The sequence below is a fragment of the Lissotriton vulgaris genome, chromosome 12 (genome assembly GCF_964263255.1).
Source record: "Lissotriton vulgaris chromosome 12, aLisVul1.2, whole genome shotgun sequence".
NCBI classification, from domain to species: Eukaryota; Metazoa; Chordata; class Amphibia; order Caudata; family Salamandridae; genus Lissotriton; species Lissotriton vulgaris.
This window is the reverse complement of record NC_141700.1, coordinates 393,626,441-393,640,319: the sequence shown is the minus strand read 5'-3', so window position 1 is coordinate 393,640,319 and position 13,879 is coordinate 393,626,441.

Genomic DNA, 13,879 nt, shown 5'->3' with positions numbered 1-13,879 from the left:
GCTGAGGAGAAAAAACGACCTTGTAGTGGGAGTTAAAATGGCGGCCACAACAACGAAGATGCTGCTTACTGGTGTTAAACAAGCCCAGCTGACTTGAGGAAATGTTGAAAACCTCAAAGGAGAGACCAGTATGGCTTCCTAGTGCATTCCAGTCCACCCAGCAGTTCGGCAACTCAGGAACCATTTTTGCAAAAACTCTGCAGTTCCGATGTGGGGCGGAGCTCCAGGACTATGCGGCCATCTTGAGCTGCATCCAAGCCACACCCCACATGTCCTACTTTTTAAACACACTGCACCCTGCTCACAGGTGGTCCAGGGCCCACCCTAGGGGTGTCCTGTATATTAAAACAGAAGGTTTGAGCATGGCAAAAGCTTTATTTTCCCAGGTCAAAATGGCATTTTAAAACTGCACACTCAGGCTCTGCAATGGTAGGCCTGAAACAGGTGTAAAGTGCTTCTAAGTAGGTGGCACAATCAGTGCTGCAGGCCCACTAGTAGCATTTAATTTACAGGCCCTGGACACATGCAATGCACTTTACTAGGGATGCATAGGAAAATTAAGTATGCTAATTGGGTATAATTCAACATGTTTAAACAGAGAGCACAAGCACTTTAGCACTGGTTAGCAGTGGTAAAGTGTGCAGAGTCCTAAGGCCATAAAAAAACGAAGTCAACAAAAACAGGAGTTCAGAAGGCAAAAATTTAGGGGGAAACCACAACAAAGATGCCAGGTCTAACAGTCCTCATGTCTTAAAAAAAACCAAGCTGGGCAACTTAATGAAAATAAATAGGGCCAGTTCACAAATGTCTTTTCTGGAGCACATTAAGAGATGTACAGAGCATCTCATAGTTATATTAGCCATCATACGCTTCAGTTGCAAAGATGGCCTTGTTCAAATGCTAATTTATTATTTTATTTGACATTTTTATATAGCATCACTGCATCTTGAAGCATTACTTCACTTTACAATTTTTAACAAAGTAGAAGGAAAATGTGTTTCTAACATGTAACTTTAACTACATCGTGATGCTGAGGCTGGGAATAGGGCCAAGATAGTTTTGATTGGTTAATCAGGAAGCACAAGAAATGGTGAGTAAAATAGGTAGGGTTTAAAAAGAAACGAAAAGAGAAGGGCTGAATGAAATAAGCAGTGAAGAAAAATATGAATTTATGGGGAGCACTTAGTTTAAGTGTCATTGAAAGCTTTTAAGCCTCTTCTGAAGAAGTGTACTTCCGGTTGTTGCCTTAGATTGGTTGGTACTTGTCTTGTTTTGACCTTTCGTGTCTCTAGTATAAGTATAGTTTGCCTTCTTGACTGCGTGAAGCCACCAGGACATATCAGGAAGTTTGTCAGGTATTTGAGTCTTCTGCCATGGTTGTGGCCTTGTGAGGGATGGAACCTAGTTTGAATATTATTTTGGCCTCCTGTGGGATACAATTGAGATCACATAAAATAGGCTAATGTGATTGAATATCTCTTTGTCCATAACTTATCTCTCTGTTTTGTAGAATGCTGATTTGAAGGGAGCAAGGTGGCTGGTTGGAGTTCCTGCTAGTTTTACCTTGCCACGACCGATTCTGGAAATTATCAGAGCATGTCCTGTGTTTTTAGATGGCCGGCCGAAAATGTTTTTTAGTTTCTTGAGCACTTGTAAACGGTAGTTTGCTTATTGTACAGGTTTACTCATGTGGTGATTAAGTGATAGAATGGAGGTGATTGTGAAGTCTAATGCGTAAGTGTGAAACATCGAATGTGAGTCTCCGGAGGAGTTCTTTACTCACTATGTTTTTGGAATTAGTCTAACACGAATTATGTTTTTTGTGGGCTTAGCATTATACGGTTTATATTCTTTATTTATCCATTTTTGTGGTTTCTTTAGACAACATTAGAACAAAACAATGTCTTGGTTACCAGTAATTTTGACACCTATTTCTCCAAGCTGTCGCTTTAGGTGTTCGATACATAGGTTCAATAGTGTTAGGGATAATGCTGAATCTTGTGAGACTTCTTGGAGCATTTTGCTCATGTACAACAATAATTCACAAAATATTGTTCAAGTGCATAATGAACGCCCCAAAGCTGCTGCAGGGTACATAATTGATTTGGTGTACATATCTTTGAATTAAAGACAAATGGCCAAGTGCTAATGTGAGATGCTCCACCAGGGTTATATCCACGATTATGGCATGGCAGGCACATTTTCGACTAGGAGTGACCATCACTGAAGGGAAACAATTACATCTTCAAGAATTGCCACCAATAAGTCAGGGCCAACAGTTTTCCATGGCTCGAATTTGGAATTGTGAACCATGCTAGGATGCCCACCAGCTGCCAATAAATACTAACATGAAACCAGAGCCAGAATTTTACCAGGGCTGAGCATAATGTATCGGACATTTACACTAGCCATCATGTGCTGCAACTGGAAAGATTTAGGGCCAGGTTTTCTAATGATTAAGGCAAAGCAACACAAAAAGGGAACATTCTGTGCTTGTGCTGCATTGCGTGAAACAGAGAGAGCAGATATGTGCCATATCTATTAAGACATGTCGCAATTGTGCGCCCTCCTGGCACTGGTGCACAGTGTTATTTATGCCTAGCACCAATGCAAGGGTGCGTGCGTTAGTGGCAGGATTGTGTTTGTGCAGAAAGGGATACCGTCCTCAGCAAAAACAATCTTTAGAGGCTTATTCCTGTTGTATGTGTGCTGCAGAATAAAGATATCTGCCCTTCTTAAGACTCTCTGTGGTTGGTACAGCATTTTGACACAATTCCGATTTTACTGTCATTAGTAAATTTGAGATTGTGTCATATTCCATGGATGAATGAACAAGAATGCCCATGCTGCACCCTTGGGATGCCTACCACAATGAAATGTAAGGCAAAGCAGAGCAATCCCCTGTGTTACATTACATTTCTTTACAAAGTAGAGTAAGGTGGTGAAAATCACCCCTTGTGGGGTTTGTAAATCCCATTTAAGACTTGTGTTGCCTTGCCATGACTTGCAACATTCAATCGCAATGCAAGTCCTTAATAAATATACCATGTAGTGTAGAGTGTCTTCCGAATGCTAGAGTACAGATGTGAGCACAGTGCAATGCATGCTCAAAAGGTACCAAGAAAGTAAATGCCTGGGCGACTAATTGTTCTGAGTGAAGGTATCATGCAATGGTTGCCCACAAGTTGCCATGAATGACCAGAATTATGCCAGAGATAGCATTTGCAATGGATGAACATCAAACTGTACTATTCCTAGCCTAGCATTGTGGAAAAGGTTGGTATCATTCCATCCAAGCCCGATAGTTGCTAATATTATCACCTTTATGCCAAGGGTAGAATTTCACCAGTGAGTGGGCACAGGGTACAACTTCCAGTCAAATGATTCAGCTTGTGATGAGCTCGACACAACTGCAAATTCTGAGACCACACAATTGAGCAAATTCAATCTTATGCAAAATTATGGGATTCACCAAGTGTTTATTCTTTCCCATTTTCGTTCTTTTTGTTTTGAACCCCTCTTTCGTGAAAGTGGCCAATATTAGTTGCAATGCATTGAATGGTCGTATTACGGTCATGCTGTTTCCTTGTGTGAAATTGTTCATTGAAATTATGAGATGGAATCTCAGGAAATTTGAAGAGTACCATTATTTCCTAGAGAGTGGCAACTTTTTATGCAAGTAGTCAACTAAGTGCAATGCAATTGCGCTGGCATGCATGATCCATTAACCAAGTAGGCAGCAATTAATCCTGTTATGTAAACTGTAAAACTTTATTGTTGGTAAATTAAAAACCTTACAATATAAAAGCACACATCGTGTTCATAAAAAGGATACATTTCTTAAAATTGTTGGGATAACATTTTGGTTAAAAATCTACTTGGCTTCTTAACTGCTGTTATAAGTCTTGCGGACCAGGTTCGATACAATTTATTAGTAGCCGACAAGGTGTTGGTGTGGCCAATGATGGAGTTTCCCTTGGCTCTGATGGGACAGGGTTGGCGGGCCCCATAACTTCCAGTTCGCTTAATACTTTAGTTACAAATTTTGTTAACCCGATATTCAGCTTTGTGTTATCCGGGTTGAAGGCTGCTATTATGGCTTGGCAGCAAGATTGAGTTCCAAGTCTTATCCATTCTTCTCGCAATAATAAGCGTCTAGAAGTAAGCATTGTTGGGCATAAGCAGACTATGTGTTCCAACCCCTCAGTGTGGTAACCTCACAGCCTGCATTGGGTATGGCTGTTTTTCCGGCGCCATTCTGGAAGATTTTTCAAGAAAGGCCATTCGCCCAACCTCAGCACCAGGAACTTTCATTACAGGTAAAGTGCCATGGTGCTTGACAGATGAAGGGATTCTACCCCTGGGTTAAAGTTAGTGATTACTGCCCAGGCGTGTTTCCTTTTTGACAGTGTTGCCCTGTCTGAGCAAGGACCACAACCTGACACTCTTCTTGATAGCTAGCTTTAGCGCAGACGGGGGGTTTGTTCCAAAAAAATCCTTAATACCAAGTAATTGTAGGCTGTGCTCCAGGTGGAGCCGACATCTGTGGCTGGTATGGCTTTTCTGGATTTCTTGCCAGAGTCTGGCCTCCAGTGAGTCTTCCCGGGCTTGATGCAGTCTGTTGCAAAACTTTATAAATGCCCCAGCCTCTATGCCATGGTGGTCAAGTAAGTCAAATTCCTGGCGGACTTGTGCCGGTGATGCTGAATTCGGAAGATGGAATGCACATTTAAAATGTTAGTTGTCAGTTTATTTAGAAGAATGTTTGTGGTTCCCTTCATTATCTCTTGGCCGTACATTGGGGAATTAGATGTTTTTGCCTTTATCACTTAACAGTGGGGTAAAACTGGGACCTAATAGTTTTTTCGACAGTTTTGTTGCTGCAGCTTCTAAAGCCAGAGCTTTGGTCCTCAGTGCTTCTTTTTGCCTAGCAAATGAGCTTCTGGAGTATAAAAATATTCCCAGATACTTCTAGTGATGTGTTGAATCTATTTTTACATTGTTGAAATGCCACCCTCTGCGCGGCTTCTTGGATTTCCCAAAGGTGATTGCTTTTGTTTTTGAGAGGTTTAGCTCCAAGAAGTTGTTTTCGAAGTAGGGGAGCAGTTCATCAAGTAGGCTATGTAAGCCCACCTTTGTGTGGCTGAGCAGCACCAGGTTGTCGGCGTATATAAGGTTACTGATTCGTACTCCATTTAATTGAGGGGGATGACAATTGACGGCATCAAGGATTGGTGAAAGGTCCGATATGAACAGGTTAAAAAGGAATGGAGCCAGCACACAACCATATTTTACTCCACTGCTGGTCGCAATCTTCCTGGAAACGTGGGAGCCTTCACCCGCCTTGATACTTATCCACGTTTTGGAGTGGAGTTGAACTATAGCTAGTAGCAAGGATAGAGGGACTCCCCAGCCTTTTAATTTTTGCCACAATAGGTCCTGGGGCAGGTGGTCGAAGGCTGCTTTGAAGTCCACAAAGCAACAGTGCAGATGAGTGTGTTGGACAATGGCTTTCTCTATTAGGACAGATAATATCAGTAAGTTGGTTGTTGTTCCGGAGTTAGCCACGAAACCTGTTTGATTGAATGGGAGGTGATTTGTTTTGTTGGCCCAGGTCAGAAGATCTTCTAATAGAATACTGGCATAGTATTTTGACTCCACGTCAAGGAGGGCTATCATTCGATAGTTACTGGAGTTGTTTCTCTTCCCACTCTTATAAATGGGATGGATGATTGCACCTCTCCAGGAGCCAGGAACTTCGTAGTTTGATCGACATTCCAAAAACAAAGAGGTCAAGTGCTCTGACCAGAATTCAGCTTCTGTTTTGAACATTGCCTGGCGGGAACCATTTGGACCAGGCGCGCCATCATCCCTGGCTTTCTTTATAGAGCGCAGGATCCTGTGCTTTATTCCTTCAGGTGTCACTATTAGCTTTTCAGTAAGTGAATTTGTGTTATTCCTAATTATGTGAATGGGCTCTTCAGGTGTGCTAATGGGTAAAGGGCTTGGCCGCACCCGTGTTTGGTTCGTGGCCTCCGGTGATATTGTCATTGCATTATTTATGTTTGGCAAAGTGGGGCAGTTGTCTTTTTAATGGATTATCTTAAAGTGAGAAGATAAGAAGTAGATCCATTCATCGGCGCCGATGTTTGCATTACCGTGGCCATTTCCGCCTCACTGGCTCATATTCACCAGGGACCAGAATTGCTTTGAATTTGATTTCCTGCTTTCATGGAAGAGCTTCAACCAAAATTGGTCGGAAGCTTCTCTTTTTTCCCTGCGTATGGTGAACTTGAAAGCTGCTTGAGCTTGCTCATAGCTGAGAAGTTTTGTTTTGTTGTCTGGGCTCTTCCTTGATTGCCAAAGGGCTCGATTTCTGTAAAACTTTAGTTTTTTTGTTGCTGGTGCAATGTGTGATTTAAATAACTGCTGCCCAGTTTTCCTCTTTGCGGGCCATGTATGTAACAATTGGCTGGTAAAATTTGCCCAGCTACTAATAGCTGTGGAATTAAAGTCTAGTTGTTGATTTAACAGTGCTCTGCTTTTTTCCATCAGAGATGGGGCCATGTCGACTGACCATTTCAATCGTTTTAAATTCTGTGTAGGTACCTCCGTGGATGTAGGCTTACTCCTGGTGGCGCGGGGATTCCATAAGTATTGTTATTATTTGAGGCCGTTGGTCACTATCGCCTTGTGGTGCAGTGTAAAAATTCTCAATCAATGGGAGAATTTCTATGCTCCCTAGAGAAAAAACCAAGAAAGAGAAGGTTCGGCCATCTGATCTTGTCCAGGCAGGGGGTTTATCCATGGGGAAACGACAATTCAGGACGGTATAACCAATGCTGCTGAGCTGGGTAACTGCATACTCCCCCAATGTAGATGGTCTATTGTCAATGGGAATTGACTGTGAGACTAGGTGTGACGGAACCATTTGCATAGTGGGCTCAGAATCCTCGATGAGATTACTGTAAAGTTTTGTGTTGAAATCGCCTGTCATTATACTTGGTATGGTGCCATACTCGCTAAGCAAATTACATATGTTATTGGTCAGGCTATCCAATTTGGACTTTTTCTCTGAGGTCCTCGGGGATATGTAAACGTTAAGAAGAAGTAGCTGACTTTCCCAGAAGTAGTTTCCCAGAAGTAGTAGAAGAAGTCGTCTGTCCGTTTCCCATTAATATTCCACTGAGCCAATCTTCCTTAAATTTCAGCTGCTTAGTATGCTTGGTTGACACGTAAATAACTAGGCCGCTGCTTGGCCTACCGAACTTAGACTGTCTTGCTGCAAACAATGCAAATTCGAGGTAGCCTTCTATGGGTATATTGTCAACTGCCCAGGTTTCCTGCAATAGAATGATGTTGTGCTCCTTTAGGGAGCCACTAGTAGCTGCTGTTGACTTTTTTGCCCTAGGCCGTTGATGTTCCACAAACATATTGATATTCCTATGTTGGAAATATTTTAATCATTCTGGATTCCGGCTACGGCCCCTGGGAGCCATGACCAATCTACTGTTGCAGAGTTTTGCTGACATGGTTTGTACTTCAGGGTTGCTTTTGGAGAATGGCTTCTTGCTGTTTTTAATACTGAAAATGGGGCCGGGCTTGCACTGGGTACCTGGTCCTGGTTAGTCTCCAAAATTGATGGATAACAAGGGGCATTAAATGATGATATTATTATGCCCCAATTTTTAAATTGGTCTGCTTTTGACTGACCAATTATCAGATTGCTGGGGTAGCCAATATTAGTTGGGTTGTTTCGCCCACATGGGTGCCTAGTGATGGAATAAATTGGATGGCGAATATGTCGTTAGACTGCACGGTGCTCAAGTCCGGGATGGTTTAAAGAGTCTTAATATGGTTCCGCGATTTAAGATATTGTGGGGGCCTCTTGAGACGTACTGCAGAGTTAGCAATAGTGTGGAGCCTGCGTTGGTATTTGGCTGCTTAAGAGCTTTGTCATCTGTTGAGTACTTTTTTTTCGTTGAGTTTTCGATGGAAACCTGTGTGGTTTTGCTTATGGCAGCACATGATGAAGACGGCTCTTGTTGGTTGTTGGTTGGTGGCTGGGCAGGAAATCTTCTGCTAGAAGATGCTTGCGGATGGCTACTAGAACTTTTTAAGAGGTTTTGATGGACAGGCTGGGTGACTATGCATTGTAGGGTGTAAGTGTTGCACTGCTCTAATGATGGGCTATTGGGGATGGTGTCTTTGGACTCCGTCAAGGGATTTTCAGTTCCCAATAGCGATATAACTGGTGCAGGGGGAGGTGTTGGAGATGTCCCTGGTTCGGATTCTGCTTGCGTTGGATGCTCTAAAAGTAACACACGTCCTTGAGATCCTCCCTCCTGATAGGTATTTTGTTGCCAAGGATCTTTGTGGAGGGTCCGGGCTGGTGGTACAGGGCTTGGGTACAGGTTTGCGCCTGAAGTGAGCTGCTACTCTCGTGCTTGGCCTAGGGTAATATCGGCAGGGCCTCTAGAGTTTTGTCTTTTAGTTTCTATTGTGTGTTTGTTCCGACTCTTCCATAATCTTTTTTTTCCTTTTGGACAACCTGTGTTTGTTGTGTTCTTCAACTGGGGTAATGGAGGTTGCTTTGCTGTCTTCTAACTCCATGAAATGCAGGGTTATAGGTAGGGACTGTTCATCGGTGGCAGTTCGACCCTCGACTGTGTTGCAGGACTGAGTTAGTGAGACTGATGACACTGCCAGTGGTAGTTTCTTGATTTCTGTTATCACAGAGGAGAGGAACTGTGGAAGGGTTGATAATGAATCGATGATAGGGGAGCAGCAGCATACCGATTGAACCAGAGTGGCTTGGGATTGAGCTTTTGTGATGAGCAGAGTTTGTGCCTCTAGTTTCTGATCAATACCGGCGGTATACACCGCTAACGTGTTCAAGAGGTGCACCTTCATGTCCATTTTGTCAGACTGGTAAGTTAAAGCGGCTGGCGAGGTTTGAAGGGTCTGTACTAACTGAATCCGGAGATCATTATGGCCTACAACTGGTGAGGGTTCATGGGCATCTAGTTTTGGTTGATCGTCGGAAAAAAAAGACAGATCCAGGGGAGTAAGGATAAAATTATCTTGTGGTCCCTCTCGATTACCCGTGTTAACACCAGGTTGGCAATTTCTTATTGGCTTTTTGGTTCTGGATTTTTAAGTTGGGGATGGTAATGACTGTATGTGGCCTGACGCCAAAAGGCCGTCAGGGCTCTAACACGCACTACGAAAACAAATACTCCTTTTGACAAGTTACTATTCACTTTTATCAGATATACTTAATCAAAAAGTTCATTACATTACAATCATCATAAAGAAATACTTTTGGTACATTGTCAAATTTGCTTTACATTTCAAAAGACAAAAGTATAAATTTATACATTGAGTAGATAACGCAATAACACCCGATGCATTTCGGGGCATCAGCCCCTTCGTCAGGGGTCTGTTAAAGAAAAGGAAAAGGAAACCTTATTACTTTCGGTGTTGTGGGGAATCAGTGTTGCTGAATACTACCTTTTTAATTGTTTGATGCTTACCTCGTTATAGCGAGTACTGAATGCTACTATGCAATATAGAGCATTTAAAAACAAGTTCTATAATAAAGTAAGAAAACGTTTTTTATCCTCTGCGTGTTTATTTCATGTGGGTTTATTTACAAAATCAGCGTTTAAAGTGAAGAGAATCATAAACTTTACCTGATCCTCCCTTGGGTGTGCAAAGTCTGTGAAAAATAATGATAATCGCAGACTATGAATTATGGGACCCGTTAATGGATAAAACGATAACAGTTCGGCATCTCTAATACTATGTTGGGCTCACCTGTTACTTTCTTAGATGTGATCTTAATCCGTTCTATCTGCAATATGTAAATACATGGATCTCAATATTTCTTGTCCAGTGTTACGAAAAGCATCATAAGTTTAATGAAAAAAGGAGTTCTTTTTACCTGCAGGGTTTCAGTTATGGCTTGGCCCCACTCCCTTGCTCGTAAATAATTTTGCCTGTGAAACATTGAAATAATCAAATTCAATGTATTGCCCTTAATAGTCACCGAGTGAAACACTTGCGGTCTCGATATGTTCTACTAATTAGTTCTCTGCACCTTACCTGCGGCTTCTCGTGTTGAGCCGGTCCCACTTTATATTCTAGTAAAACTGCGTGAGAAAAGATACACGCATCTGTTAGACAAGCTGACAGGGTGTCGGCGAGAGTTTAATATTCTAGTAGTTCGAAAGAAGCTATGCTTACCGATACGCACGCCATAAATCTCCGTTCAATTTAGCAGGAAGCAAAAGCATCAACGCTCTGCCTGAGCTTTGCTGTATAGAAAGTCCCTTGTCTCTGTTGTTATGCTACGTATGAAAATCAAGATAGGACTAAGCGTCTACGGGCGCCATTACTGAATGGTGTTTTACGCTATTACGATGCATCTGGCTCTAATCATGTTGTTACATTGTGTGCAAATGGATGAAAAACTGATATTCAATTCCGCTTTTAACATCACAGTATTTGAGACATCAGAAGTCCTTGGTTGTGAAAGTGTGAAAGTGAAACAATTAAACAAACACTAATTATTTCGAGGAGAATAAACAAAACCAAAATGGCAAAAAGTGGCAAGAAATAGTATCAGCAGCATATCACCTGCCTATTTACAATCTTAATAATATGATCATGCAGTTACATTCTATAGTCTTTCAATATCTAGAACCAATTTTTTGTACTGTATGTTAGAATCATGTATATAAGAGTATCACTGTGTGTTACTGTCCCATGGGGTTCAATGTGTTGAAACCTTATGTGTTGATGTTTATTGTTCTTTTGCGTGTGCTACAGAAAGCACACCATGTCCATTTTATCATTTAACCCGGTTGGGGTCAGAGTCTGTAGTTTTCGAATCCAAAAAGCTTCCCTCTGGAGTAGGATTTTTGAGTTGTCCAAGCCTAATCATTGCGGGAGTAATTAAATGATTTGGAATCTCAGTTGCGCAATAGTATGCCCTGCTTCCAACCAATGTTTTGCAAGTGGTGATGTCAAATTTGTGTTCCGAATGCGGCTCTTGTGTTCTGAGAGTCGCAGTTTCAATTTTCGCTCAGTCTTTCCAACATATAGTAGGCCGCACGGGCATTTGATGGAATAAACCACATGCTTAGAGTTACAAGTCGTATTATGTCTCAGTTGAATTTTTTCACCTGTACGTGGATGTAGTAGTATGTTTCCAGGTATTACATTGTTGCAATTGTTGCAATTATAACAACGTGTGGTTCATTTGTATGTTTCTTGTTGCGGGCTGGTGCCCATGTTCCTTGTTGGTTTACTTAATAGTTCTTTCAAATTCTGCGCTCTCTTGTATGCAAATAAAGGCTTATCACTGAACAAAGTTCCAAAGTCCTTTTCCACTTGTAAAATCTCCCACCTCTTCAGAATGATACGTTTGATGTCTCTGGATGCAGTAGAGTATTTTGAGACAAACACCATTCTCTTGTTCTCAGTCCGTGGTTTTTTCTTCAGTAGATCTATCCTCGAAATTGTCTTGATCTTATCTATATGCGCTTCCAGCAGTTCCTTCGGATATCCTCTGTCTAAATATCGTTGCTTCTGTTCTTCAATATGCTTATCACAACTCTCCTTATCAGAAGATATTCTTTTAATCCTCATGAATTGGGACACTGGCAAGTTGTTAATGAGATTAGTAGGATGAAAACTTCCATACAATAATGCGGTATTCTTATCCGTTGGTTTTTTGTGGAGGGTGGTGCTGATTGAATCGTCTTTAAGTTCCACCCATACATCCAAGAATGATAGAGCTACCTTGCTGGTGGTGTGCGTGAATTGAATACTGGGATTTACAAAATTTAAGCTCTTGATGATTTGAATTAGATCTGCAGATGGCCGTTTCCATATTATGAAGATGTCGTCAATGTATCGCTTGTAATATACAAGCCCCTCTTGCCAGCAGCTATCTTCAAGAATGTAATCCAGTTCAAACTTGGCCATGAAAACGTTGGCATATATACAGGCCCCCGAAAAACCCATTGCTGTTCCCGTAAGTTGTGTGTAATAATCATTTTCCCATGAGAAATAGCTGTTCTCCAAGCAGAATTCCAACAGTTGTAGTATTAGATATTTCAATTCTTCAGGCTTATCGTCCCGAAGTAAGGCCCATTCCATGGCTTCTAGTCCTTGTCTGTGGGGAATAGATGTGTACAATGATGTCACATCAATTGTGCATAGAGTCCAGTCCGCTATTCCTTCTGTGTCAATGGTTGACAGACTCCGTAAGAAGTCCGATGTGTCTTCCAAATAAGTTGGCCAGTTCTGGATGAATGATTGCATGTGGGCATCAATGAAAATTCCCAAATTCTCGAAGATAGACGAACAACCCGACACTATCGGCCTAAATAGAGGGTTCTTCAGATCCTTGTGCACCTTTGGCAAAAAATACATCCTCGGTGTTCTGGGATAGACTTGTCTCAAATAGCGCTTTGTTGTGGTGTTCAACCAACCCAGTTCCTCTGACTTGTCTAGAATTGCATCAAGATTTTTAGCAATTTCAATGGTCGGATCTCCTTGTAATTTAGCGTAAGTGTTCTCATCCTGCACATGTTCGAATCCCTTCCTTATGTAAAAATCCGTATCCATTATGATTAGTCCTCCTCCTTTGTCGGCTTTTAGGATTACCACTTCTTTGTTATTGATCAATGTTTGAAGAGTACTGTATTCATACCTTGTTAAGTTGTTAAGTTTCCTCTTGTATTGAATCTTGCTGAGATCTGCCTTGACTAGCAATTCGAAGGTGTCCAGGCTTTTGTGAGAGATTGAAGCCATAAAGGTGCTTTTGGGTTTGAATTTAACAGAAGTGTTGTCTTCCTTATCAATGGGGTTGAGTATTGTGAAAAAATGCTTCAATCTTAGAATCCTCATAAATTTAAAGAGAGCTATTTCTGTTTCAAGTTGGTTTGTGTGGTAAGTATTGACAAAAGTTGTTCCTTTGTTAAGCAATTTCTCTTCAGCTTTAGTCAAATGGTGATTAGAAATGTTAATCACGAGGTTTTGGTCTGACTCCGTAGACCCGTTTTTTTGTTCTCCCGTTCTTTTTCCTTTTCTTTTTCCTCGTCGCGTTTTTTGTCACTCACTAGAATTGGTGTATCCAGTGGTTTGCTTTGGGCATGGCCCTTCTCTAAAAAATGGTCCGATGTTGATGCTGATGCACTCTCTGTCCCAGGAGTCGAGTCTTGCTGTCTTGCTTTACGCAATTGCTGTTTATCCACGGGTTGTCTGGTGGAACTAGTGTCGCTATCAGACACTCCACTCTCCTCAGATGAAGCTGTTTGTTGTTTCCTACCAGTATACCTCCTTTTTGCGTATATTTCAGCCCAGGTATAGGCTTCGTTTAATTTATAATCAATAGTGTCGCGCTTAAACTTGCCCAGCTTCGTCTCCTGCAACTCTTTCCCATATTTGTCAAGTTTAACTTCCAGATCTTCCAAAAATTTACTCCATGGCTCATCTTCCATTCTAGCGGATAATTCTTTCTTAGCATTGAATATTTCTTCCTCGAGATCCCGGATGGTTTTAGCTAATTCTTCAATTAGAAGTAGTATAAGGTCAAGCGAACACTTGTTAAGTATTTCAAACCACTTCTCCATGAATTGAGGATTGTTGTTGAGTCTATATAACATGGGTCTGATGGCTAGTCGCAACCCCCTTGGGATTCGTTTCACACGATGATACTGTATTAAAGTTGATGCGTGTAATCGCTGGTTCAATTCACGTCTGGTTAGATATTCTAGTCGTTTGAGTTGTTGTGCAACAGATCCTCCTTGAACATCAAAAGTTTTTGTTTCCTTGATTAATTTATAAATTTGTGTAGCTTCTTCCA